This window comes from Aythya ferina, assembly GCF_964211825.1.
Source record: "Aythya ferina genome assembly, chromosome: 4".
Taxonomy (NCBI): domain Eukaryota; kingdom Metazoa; phylum Chordata; class Aves; order Anseriformes; family Anatidae; genus Aythya; species Aythya ferina.
In genome coordinates this window covers 68,324,867-68,337,300 of record NC_140300.1, presented here as the reverse complement: position 1 = coordinate 68,337,300, position 12,434 = coordinate 68,324,867, and the positions used below count along the sequence as shown (strand labels likewise).

The window sequence follows — 12,434 nt, the reverse complement described above, 5'->3', positions numbered from 1 at the left end:
GCTAGGAAAGGTGACTGCATGTTTTGCTGATACTGGAGCCTTGCGCACTGTGATTCAGAAGTCAGATCTTCCCGTTAGCACTGAGTATTATATTTGGTCTCAACAACTTATGTTTGAGCTATCTTGGGCACTCCTGATGATGGAAGGGGTGATACTTCATGGTCTTTTGGGCTGAAGTTTGTGCTGAGGGTAAAGCAAGAGCCAGGAGGCTGCTGCCTCGGGTTGCTCTTTAAGTGCTAGGAGTTTTTTAATTGTTTGAGAATTTGAGAGTAAGAAATCAGCAAGACTTAGGAAATGAGCATCGATGAAATTAGTCACTGCAGGAGGAAATTTGCAATCTGTAACCAAATATGTCAGCCCTTTCATGGACTGCTGAAATAACTCTGTGGATGCAGAATGAGAGGGTCTGTGCTGCAGTATCCCTCCGTGGGCTCTGGGATCTGTCCATCAGTTTCCAGCTGCAGAAAAGAATAGGATGGTAATGTCAATGAACTAGCTGCATTACCCTTCCACCTGCCTTCATTGCCAAATCTGCTGGTGGTAGGGGCAGAATGGCAAGAGGAGAGGATGTTCTCTCCTGTAAATAAGCTTGTGCTCAAAGGGAGACATTGTCCCTGTGTCTCCTCAAATAAACGAGCTCTACATGGAGGACCATAGCTGATTAAATCACCCAGAAAGTTTCCAAAGTAAACAAGCCTTTCTTGCTTTCATTTTCCCTCAGAGGGAGGAATTCAGATGATTATTTTGCATTAAGATTTGGTTGAACACCTTATTATTAGCTTTATTAGTATATATAGTACACACAATCTGTTGTTATTTGCATGAACGCAAGCATGATGTGCAAGCAGGCCTCTGCTTTTCATCTGCTTACAAAGACTTGTGTACTTACAAAGCCAATTGCTAGTCTAAATAAATAAATAAATGCCTGAGTCATGTTTCTGATCCTAGGCAATAATCTGTGTTCTTCCATCTGGCTGCCTAAATACCTGTGTGTTTAATTCAATAAGATGATATTCATCTTTTATCTTCCCTTTCCTAGTTCTTTTAAGGATTTTTTTCCTCGTTTCTACATCTGGTGCTCAGATTCCCAAGCTACCTCCCTCCCCTTCCCCTTCTCCCCAGAAGCTCCTGCTCAGAATTTAGCTAATGGATTTCTAATTCAATTTGGACTTCTGCTGGGATAAATCACCATCCTACAAATAATTTATGGTTCTTGAAAAAATCACTGTGGATGAAATTAGGTAACTAGCACCAGACCAATAATAATGTCATTAACATCCAGGGAAGAAAATAATGAATCAGTAGATATTCATGAGGACTAATGTTAGTCTCAGGACAGCAGTCCCATCAGGACACCCCTAGCTCATGGAGAGAGATCTTCAGAGCACCCAGGATCAGGCTCCTGCTCCAAATCCTTCTCCTCAGCTGCTCCATGGGTACAGAAGGAGACCAACATGAAAGCAGGAGGTTATTGCAGGAGCTCAGGGGCTCAGAGAACAACCCAGTGCTGTACAAATCGCTGGCAGAGCTTGCATTGGTTCTGAAACAGCCAGGATTTATTCCCTAGTGGTTCTGTAAACATAACTTCAGTTATGGTCCTTTGTGTAACTGCTGTCGGCTGTGTAGTAAACAATACTGACTGAGGTATTTTGGAGAATTTTGAGGAAAGAATGCGAGTGCTGAGTTGTATACTCCGTTGTGAAGGTAGTGCCTTCAGTGTGCCACCAACTAGGCTGCTACATCCATTTTGCGGATGGGACCCTGAACCTGACAGGGCAGATTTCCCCATGTTTACACAGGAATTTCCATTCCCTGGGTCTTACTTAGCTCAGTGCCTTAACCAGATGGCCATCCCACTGAGCTCTTGTTTTAGGCACGGGCAAGTATCCTGTGTTTCTCTGGGATGGAGTGGCCCCGCTGATCAGATTAACGGGGAACTTCAGACAGCACATGGAACTGGGATCCATAACATCCCACTAGACCTCAGTTTTCTTAAACACAAGATGTTGATCATCACCCTTTGCTGAGAAAATAAAAAAAAAAAAAAGCTTGCATTATAAGTATTAGAAATCTAGGAGCAGAGCTCTGCAGCAGTTTTAATATAATGAGAAAAGTAAGGATAAAAGGAGCCATTCTTGGTAAAACCAAAGGACTGATGTTTTAACCCTAGCATACTGATGCAAGAAGCAAGCTTAATTATTAATATGAAACAACATAAAAAGCTAAGAAAGCATTTTCAAAGTACTGCATCCAGTTATAGATCCTCTCTCAAGCTGGCAGTATGTGCTCCAGCCATCAACAATATGCTGTATACAGATTGATTTATCTTAAACCAAGTTTTGTTGGATGCTATAATTTACCACTGGCCCAAAAATCTATGTGCCTACAACTGACGACTCTGTAGTCTGAGCTCTGTTATTGTTTCCAAGACATGAAAGAGCCCTACGGATCCTCACATGAGAAAAAGCAGGATCAGCTCTTCGTTTTTTTGTTGTACTCAGGACATCGTGTTCAGACAGTTGACATAGCAGTCAGATGAGGAACCTGTGTCTGAAATTTTAATTTTAAAAATGCACACAGAGTTAATTATCCTCAGATTTTTCCTGAATTGTATGCTTTGGACTATACCCAAGAAACTTGTTTCCAGTATGTGTCGAGAATATATTTTATGTGCTATAAAATGCATCCTACCTTCTAACCACAAAGGTTAAGTTAGGTCTTGTAAAAAGAGGGTTTTCGTATTATTGTACCAGGCACCTACTTTCATCTTCATGTAAATATGTCAGGCTCTGTCCTGTGTGACAGGGAGTGCCTGAAGGGGACTTGAGAATGAATAGGTTTAACAAAAAGTATTTTAGCCTAAGCCTTGTCCATCTTTAATTAGTTATCAGGGTTAAAGGAGAGGTCAAGAGCCTGGAGCTGCTTCAGGACTAATGTGTCAAAGAAAAGTGAAGCCTAACACTGAAGAGGAAATGATGCTCCTCAGAGGTTTAATAATTTTTTGACCCTGTGTCAACCATTATGACTACTAATGGAAGCTGGGGCAGAAATGTTTCAAATTAGACTTTGCTGTGCAGGTGGTTGGGAAGGGATCCCATGCCATCATACGGACTCTTTGCTAACTAGAGCCCAAAAGGAACAATGCGTTTCCGTTTTGCAGCCATCATCTGATCCTGTTCCTTCACTGTTCGTATGTAGCATTCATACCAAAGAAACGTAGCAAGAGTGAGCAGCCCAACTGCCTGAACTCTGCCGGCACAGCCATGTCTAACAGGAGCCATTTCAGTTTTGTAAGTAGGCTGAATGCCCGGAGCTCACTCCTATGGAATACAGCATATGTGCTCGCTGAACTCACAGTTTTTGTTATTCTCTCTGTTTTTGTTGCTTGACAGAGTAAGGGAGATAAAGTTTCTGAGGCAGTCTGCAACCTACTTTCTTTTTTCTTTTCTTTTCTTTTTTTTTTTTTTTTTTAAAGCATGAATATTTTATTAATTCTAAAGAAATGGAGAGGGAAAGCAACAGGAGAAAAGAGAGTGATCTTACATAAAATAATAATTACAAAAAAAAAAAATAGTCACTGATGCCATTTGTGGTTTGCAGAAGCATTGCTGTTTTACTCTCAGGTGCTGCAGAGCTGATAGCCTTGGCATTGTACCTGAGCCAACCCCATCCAGTAGCTCTCTACAGGCACAAAAACGAAGTTTCCACCAGAATTAATGAATGTATTGCAGAGGAGGAGGTGACTGGCAGTGCACAGGGCAGGACAGCAGAGAGACAGGAGTTTTGCCTCTTCACTCAACATTTCACACTTTTAGTACTAAGTCAGCCTCTCCTCCATCTTTATTTATCTATTTACATGGTTAGTCAGCCTCACAACATACCTTGCAGATTACTTCATTGGATTTCTTATATTAACAATTATTTTAAACCTTCCTGCACAAAGAACAGCTTGATGCTTTTCACATGCTAAAGTATTTTCATCACCTTGTGTGAAATCATGCTATGTTCTGGCTTTTTCCTATACTTGCTTCAATGCTAACAAGTACCTGTGCCGTCTCTTGCATGTTTAGGCAGCAGCTTGTAGACTAATGGAGTTTGCCTCCAGGCAATGGTAAAGTTACAGATACAGCGCTTTAAGTGTCACGTCTGTGTATGTACCCACAACTTTTGTTTTGGATTAGTAACATGATGTATAAAAAACTCTCTTACAGAAGGCTGTGAGAATCATTTTGAGGACACGTTTTGGTTTTGGTTTGCCTCTGATCTGAGTGATGATAAAACTGCCATTGGCCTCAGGAGAAACAGAAACTTTAATTATCATTATGAATTAAATGAACTGGAAGAAAATGCATTTTTTCCAGGCAATAATATAAAGCTTGCATGTCGCTTAGAGCTGGTACACACCATTTAGTATATTTGATTAAAAATAAAATTATTTTCCTACTTGAGAACTAAATCTTCTTTTCCTTACTCAGATGTGGAGCAGAACTGACTAGATTACCATCAGTGCAGTTGTACAAGGCTAAGCCAGGCCGAATTATGTTCCAAGCATTGATGTGGGAGGAGAAGGAGGTGGTTCTGTCAAAGTGGAGGAAACAGAGTAAAAGCTGATTGTTGTTGGTAGTCTGGTTGTGCAGTGTGTCCATGCTGGCCATGGCAGTGATAACCGTATGCTCTTTCACCTTCCTCTTCCTTTGGTTTCATATCTAACCATACAACATCCATGTGAAATAGAAGCATGGAGTGAAGGGTGCAACAGGAGGGGTCTCTGTTGGCTGCAGTGCTGCAGGACAGGAGCACCCATGGTGGCTCTTTTGCTTCTGCAGCTGTGGAATCATTGAACCATTGCTCTCGGTTTAGCAGCCACCCTGTCCCATCTCGAGCTGTGTGCTGTTGTTGTAAGGGAAAGCGTGGTGCTTTCTTTTCCCCTTCAGCTCTTTCCAGCTTGCTGAGAGGTTAGCCGAGGTAAGATGGATGTAATGAACAGGGTTACTGTATCACACCTCCGGTAGCCTATTTATTTATTTATTTGTTTATCTATCTATCCACTTATTATGGTCAGTGTAGTAGGTCTGTCACTGAGCAACAGAAACCTCCTTCCTGGACTCTTCAGTTGAGCCAACAAACCAGTGTGTCTGAAGCCTTAGATGCTCATCCTGTGCATTGTTTCCTATGTCTATGTTGATATTGCTTCCTTTGCTGAGGGTAAAGGAGGGAAGGAAAATATGTTTGTTTGTTTTTTTGTTTGACATATGTATATTTTGGGGGTAGACTACTGCCCTACCACCTTCTGATCTACACATGGATGTGGTCCTTGTTTTCTACATGCATGCAGGACGTGCATTTATCCTCCTGGAGATGTGTTGTTAAGCTGAGGTCTGCTAGGATTGTCTTCACTGGGGCCTTGTGGATGTGGGGGCAATTCTTTCCTCTTTGTGGTATTTATTTATTCAGTTTCAGGACTGAACTCACCCAAAAAAGATGAACGTTTCATGCCCTATCGATTTTTCTACCACTTTTCCCTGCACTCTGTTTTCCCTGCCGAAAAGAGCATTTAATTTTGTGGGTGCTCAGTAAATGTGAGTCTGAAATTCCCTTGACCTTGTTCCCAGGAGAGTTCAAGGTTCAGCGAGCATCTTGTTTGTGGGCTGCCACAAAACCAAGCCTCCTCTTTAGACATGTAAAGGCCTGCAGTGCATTCAGCTCAGAGCAAGCAGATATCAGCCTGTGCCTCCCAGGCTGGCCAAATATGATGCTGTGATAATCTTCCCAGGCTATTTGGTGAAATCTTCCACTTCTGAGATAGTGCAGAATAACGTGTGATTGCCTTATTGTGTGCCCTCCTTGCAATCAGCTTGGTGCAGGGCTGACAGAGGATACAGTGCTGAGAAAGCCACCCTCCTCCTCTTCCTCCATAGAGCAAGGCAGGAAAATGTGCTTTGTCCTTCAGGGTGCAGGCTACCCTTTGCTGTGCCCATCTCTCCCTGTGAGTGGTCTCCAGGGATGGGGCAGGAACAAGAGAAACCCCCAGCAAGGCAGTTACTCACCAATAATTCTCTTCATCAGCTTATTTCTTGCTTACACATCACATCTCGCTGCCTCTTTGAAGTCCCATTCACTCTCGCTTCTCATACAATTTGGCCTAATTTTCGTAGCACAGTTTCATAGTTCAGGCAGCATTAAGGTGGAGGCAGGCTGTAGAGCATACAGAATTTCTTGCTTCCTTGCTTCCCATCTGGTGTCACCATGATATGGCGTGCCCTTCTCGGGATAAAAGAAAACTCTGTGACCAAAGGACTTACAGCTGAGCAATTTTCCTTTCCTGAAAATGCACGCCGTGTAAAACAAACCATTGCCTCCATTCTGATAAAGCTGTCTTCCCCAGCTAGCACCTGCTGTTAATTTCACAGTAAACAGTACTTGTTGCTCTAGAAAGCTTTTTAATCATAACATTAAAAACCAAAGAAAAGTCCCATCCATACAGTTAACTCCAGCTGCCTTCCTTGCAACGCACGGGGAACGATCTTGCCGAGTGATGGGCATCCAAATGCAAATGGAATTAGCTTTGCAGCCATTTGTTTGAAATTGCTCTTGACTCATTCCGAAGTAAATTCCATTTGAGAAGAATTTGCTGCAGGTCTCACACGAGGAGATAATGGTCTAATCTATTATGATCTAAGCAATAATAGTGTAAGGCTCGCAGTTCAGAAATATAGGGAGTTAGATGCCGGGCTGATGAGAATTAAAGCTTGATATATAGTAATAAAACTAGTGATCTAGAGATGAATAGATCGGTGTACAGAGCACAATATTTTCCTGCCACGGATTAGAGCAGGGATACTGGTCCATAAAATGGGAAGCATACCATAAAATCTCCTTTCCCACTTGTTATGCTTGAAGAGCTAAACTGTACAGTTTTGCAAACAAGTGCATGAAAAGAATATAGAACTTGCTTAACATTAAAAGGCTCTTGGCTCAGACAGAGATTTGTTTTAGCATCAGAGACAATTAAACTAAAATTAAGCTGAAGCTCCTACATGGGACATTCTGTGCCAGCTCCTATCAATGCCAATTTCAGTGACACTTCACCTGTTCCCATACCTTCTGCATTCGACTTGCATTTAAAATATATATATAGTTTTCAGATACTACAGACAGCAGATAAAAAGTTGTGTCTTAATTCAGGCCAGCAACAAAAATATAAATTCCAAATTAAATTTATAGATTAAAAACGCTTTTTAAAATTCACTTTCTCAATATGAATGAATTGCACGAGTGAAACCAGTTTAGCAGTACCATTAATCAGGTCTTTTGTCTTGCTAATACAAATCAGTCAATAACAACAGATGGGTAGCACACTTTATTATGTGAAAATAAAGATGAATGTGACATATTGCAGAAGTAAACTTGCAGCTCAAAGTTGCTGAGCACAAAAGGGGACTTGTTATAACTGGGTAGAAGTGTGTGTGCCTCATATTGTATTTGATCAAGGTTGTAAGGGGAGCAAGACCATGACAGGATGATTGGCAATCAAGTACATGAAGTTTTAGTGTTTGTTTCTACACTCCCAGATTACTCCCAAATGGTTTAATTTTTTTCTTTGTTTGCTTTCCACCAGACAGATAAAAAAAAATGTCTAACTCCTTAGGAGAGTGAGATAAAAGATGTATAAAGCTTGCTGCTTTGTTGTGCAATTGGGAGATGAAAATTTTAAATAAACAGCTATAACCATCAGGAAGATTGAGATCAAATACTTGGGCAAGATTTATCCTCTTGAATGGAGATGAAGCACACAGTGAGAGCTGACCTCCATCTGCATTATAGAAGCAGACCCACTAGACCACATGGCTGTAAGACAGTGATCCTGGAAAAAAATAAAAATAAAAATAAAATAAAATAAGTGAGAGCTTCGACTTCTTTTGGGCAGAGGAATGATCTGTGTTTTACTAGAACTGGTGAGGAGAAACGTTGATGGAAGTGTTCATTAAATCATTGGAAGTTACTTCAGTTCTGCTAAAAGCTTGTTTTATAGAGTTGCAAAAAATCTCGACACAGCCAAATAACTGATATTGACATTTTCAGGGGTAAATGTGTTTGATTTTTTGGAATATTGTTATATATTTACACTGCCATTATAACTATGCCCTCACATTGCTGCAAGCACCACAATGGAAGCAAGATAATATATAATTCCCATTTACAAAATGGAAAGCAAGTTTTCAATCCAAATTTGGTTCCAAATCCAATCAGTATCCTGTGTTTTGCCCTCAAACCGCTGCCTCGTGACTCTGGCTGGGTCCGTGGTGCTGGCTGCACAGGAGGGGAGCAGTGATGTGTCTCATGCAGCAGCACATCCCCAACACATGCCCTCTTGGGATGTTCCAGCCACAATCCATGCAGGCTGGTAAAGCTTCCTCTTGCCTTTTAGCAGGGAATAGCAGGAGTGAGGGACCCTGAATGCTGCTGGAGGTAGGATTCACTTTGCAGGCCTTTTTCATCTGAACACCAAAAAATCCAGTTGCTTTCACATTCTGGGTATTCTTCTTTAGAATTTGTTCTGCAAAAAATGACTCTAATGTTGCTACTAATAGCAACAGTAAGAGGGCAGTGATTGAATGAACATAATTTCTTAGCTACTTTGTGAAATTTCTTCTAAATATGCAGTTGTTAAATGCTAGTTTCCAGGGACAAGACTGCCTCTGTACATTCTTTGTGTAACAGGTTGTGAGTGGTTTCCATCTCTATCCCCAGCATTTAAGAGAGGGTTAGATGTCTGTTGTTATCAAGGAGAAAGAGCATGGAAAAATAGAGTTGGTTAATTATTGGTTAAAAAGAGTAAGGTGTCATTATAGCAAGAAGCCATAAGAAAGCTGACTTGTACCTGACCATGGGATGCCGGGCTGGTGAAGAGAAGCAGCCACAGCCACCATCAAAAAGTGTGGTCAGGTTACCATGTACTGGGCACTTCTCCTAATATAAAAATAATATTTAAAAATTAGGAGCAGTTACCTACAAAAGGGAAACTCAAAGCTCATACGCATTCTCCAGAACTGAGAAAATAATTAAAAAGAAACCTTTATCTTTCCTGCAGCTTGCTGATCTGTCCTGTTAGACTTTCTAGTTACATCTTTGCTAAGATGCAGTTAATTGGTCGGGCAGCACAAGTATTGCCTTTGATAACGTGCAGAAATCTAGTGGTGAAAATAAATACATTTATTCTTCCAGTCACCAGAAATTAGTGAAGCAGTTCTTGTTTAATTATGAAACATATGTGTGCTTTGTTGCTTTCCATCTGTCTGCTCACTGATTTGCAATTAAATGACCAGAAGAAAAAGATACGTCCTGTGGCAGTTCGGGGAAAATGATTCATCTCTAATGCTCCTGTGCCGCGTGTGGCTGTGGAGCAGCGTGAGCGAGGGAGGGAGGCACTGGGAGAAATGGGGAGTTACAGGCAGAAGGGGATGAGGGGAGCTCAAGTTCAAGTCCTCTTCCTTCAGTTCTGATATGTTTCCATGTCATGAAAGCAAATGTTGTCTCACCTAGCGCGCTGAAGGACCAGTCTTACTCGCTGGTCCTTTCTCCTAACTGCTTCACAGTTGTGTGAACTGTGAAGGAGAGATGCTGTAGTGAAACAGGCCTTTTAAATACCCACATGGGCATTAATATGGAAATAAATAAATAAATTGGTGAACGTGTGCTATCTTCATAAATAGTTCAAGAGGCTCCCAGAGTCTCTTGCTGGGTAAGGTACTCCCACCCCTGATGAAGAGGCACAGCCTGCCCGCACATAGCCATGTGGGTGGGTACCCTGCTGCCTTCTCATCCCAGCTCCTTCCTCTGGTACTGCTTTTCCTTTTCATTCAGTAGCAGTGGCTGGAAGGAGAGCCTTCCATGCCCCTTGTAATTCTGGACACAGCCGTGACAGGCGTATCTCAGGTAGGGAAGGAGCTGTCTGACATCTCATCTTCATGAAGACTGGCGTGGAGGAGATAGTACTCCTATCTATTAGGAGGGCAGACCCGGGAAACTACAGGCCTGTCAGTTTGACCTCAGTGCCAGGAAAGCTCATGGAGCAGATCCTCCTGAGAGTCATCATGCAGCACTTGAAGGGGAAGCAGGCGATCAGGCCCAGTCAGCATGGATTTATGAAAGGCAGGTCATGCCTGACGAACCTGATCTCCTTCTATGACAGAGTGACGCGCTGGGTGGATGAGGGAAAGGCTGTGGATGTGGTCTACCTTGACTTCAGCAAGGCTTTTGACACTGTTTCCCACAGCATTCTCCTCAAGAAACTGGCTGCTCTTGGCTTGGACTGGCGCACGCTTCGTTGGGTTAGAAACTGGCTGGATAGCCGGGCCCAAAGAGTCGTGGTGAATGGAGCCAAGTCCAGTTGGAGGCCAGTCACTAGTGGCGTCCCCCAGGGCTCGGTGCTGGGGCCGGTCCTCTTTAATATCTTCATCGATGATCTGGACGAGGGCATCGAGTGCACCCTCAGTAAGTTCGCAGATGACACCAAGTTAGGTGCGTGTGTCGATCTGCTTGAGGGTAGGAAAGCTCTGCAGGAGGATCTGGATAGGCTGCACCGATGGGCTGAGCTCAACTGCATGAAGTTTAACAAGGCCAAGTGCCGGGTCCTGCACCTGGGGCGCAATAACCCCAAGCAGAGCTACAGACTGGGAGAGGAATGGTTGGAAAGCTGCCAGGCAGAGAAGGACCTGGGAGTGATGGTTGATAGTCGGCTGAATATGAGCCAGCAGTGTGCTCAGGTGGCCAAGAAGGCCAACAGCATCCTGGCTTGTATTAGGAACAGCGTGACCAGCAGGGCTAGGGAGGTGATCGTCCCCCTGTACTCAGCTCTGGTGAGGCCGCACCTCGAGTACTGTGTTCAGTTTTGGGCCCCTCGCTACAAGAAGGACATCGAGGTGCTTGAGCGGGTGCAGAGAAGGGCGACGAAGCTGGTGAGGGGCCTGGAGAACAAGTCCTACGAGGAGCGGCTGAGGGAGCTGGGCTTGTTCAGCCTGGAGAAGAGGAGGCTCAGGGGTGACCTTATCGCTCTTTTTAGGTACCTCAAGGGAGGCTGTAGCGAGGTGGGGGTTGGCCTGTTCTCCCACGTGCCTGGTGACAGGACGAGGGGGAATGGGTTTAAGTTGAGCCAGGGGAGTTTTAGGCTAGATGTTAGGAAGAACTTCTTCACTGAAAGGGTTGTGAGGCACTGGAACAGGCTGCCCAGGGAAGTGGTGGAGTCACCATCCCTGGAAGTCTTCAAAAGACGTTTAGATGTAGAGCTTAGGGATATGGTTTAGTGGAGGGCTGTTAGCGTTAGGTTGGAGGTTGGACTCGATGACCTTGAGGTCTCTTCCAACCTAGGAAATTCTGTGATTCTGTGATTCTGTGATACTCCCACAAAAATACTTCCGAAGTATTTTTAGTTTGATGTTCTGGGCTGTTTTATTGATTATCTGCAATGTCTGTCACTGTGTATAACGATAACTGTTGCAGAGGCAGGAAGGGGGAGGCCCTCAGGACTTGGCAGCCTGTTGGTGCTGGGTTTGTCATCAGTTGGTGCCTCCCCATCTCGTGGCTGCTGGGTGCGTCTTGGATGGTCTTGTGCATTGATGTGGGGAGGTGCACGGGACATGGGCTATTCTCCCCTGAATTGGTGCTTTCTGGTGTAGAAGACTTCACCAGCAGAAAGTGACAAAGGGGCTTGAAAGAGAGATTTGGGAAGAGAGAGAAAGGAAAGCATGTGGGTTATGTGTTGCTAGTGTTGCCTCCTGTGTGTTGGACTCTTTTCCTCCTTGTCCAGACTTCTTGCATCGACTTTATTCATTACCAGCACCACCAGGGAGGTGCACGGGTTCCTTAAATCAATAGCAAGAGTCACACTGGCCCAAAGTTTCACTGTCTCACAGCTGCTGTACCTCGTGTCCCAGCTCTGGCTCCCTCTCTGTAGTGAAGAAAGCAGAAACGAGAGTGCCACAAAGTAAATGAAGCATAGCCTGGCACCTTCGTTAGCAGTCTTAACAGTTTGAAAAATGAACAAAGAGGCATAGACTGGACATGCATTTAGTCTTCTGCTCTTACAGTAAATTTCAAATTGTTCATCTGAAATGAAAGGCGTTCCTTCCCGTTTTAACATCCTCAGCCAATACGAGCTATGTGCATTCACTTGATTAAGCACAGCGATAAGTCACTATTGGGAAATGTGACCTTGAAGCTTCCAAAAGTTTCTATTATTTCCTTCTACGGTTTCACAGTCAACTCTCCCAAGCGCTAACATAATATTTTATTGCTTGTGTTGCTGATGATGATAACAAAGGACCATTCCCGGTCATGTGAAAGTGCACGTCCCTGTCACATCATATCGGGGGAAGACAGCTGAGGATGTAAAGAAAAATCTCTGCTAGTCTGAAAACAGCAGTGCATTTAAGCCT

General features: G+C 43.5%; 1 protein-coding gene across 8 annotated transcripts in view; it reads left to right on the top strand.

The window, feature by feature from the left end:
- Positions 1-12,434, top strand: part of UNC5C (unc-5 netrin receptor C) — a 371,609-nt gene that overhangs the window by 270,845 nt on the left and 88,330 nt on the right. The window lies entirely within an intron of this gene.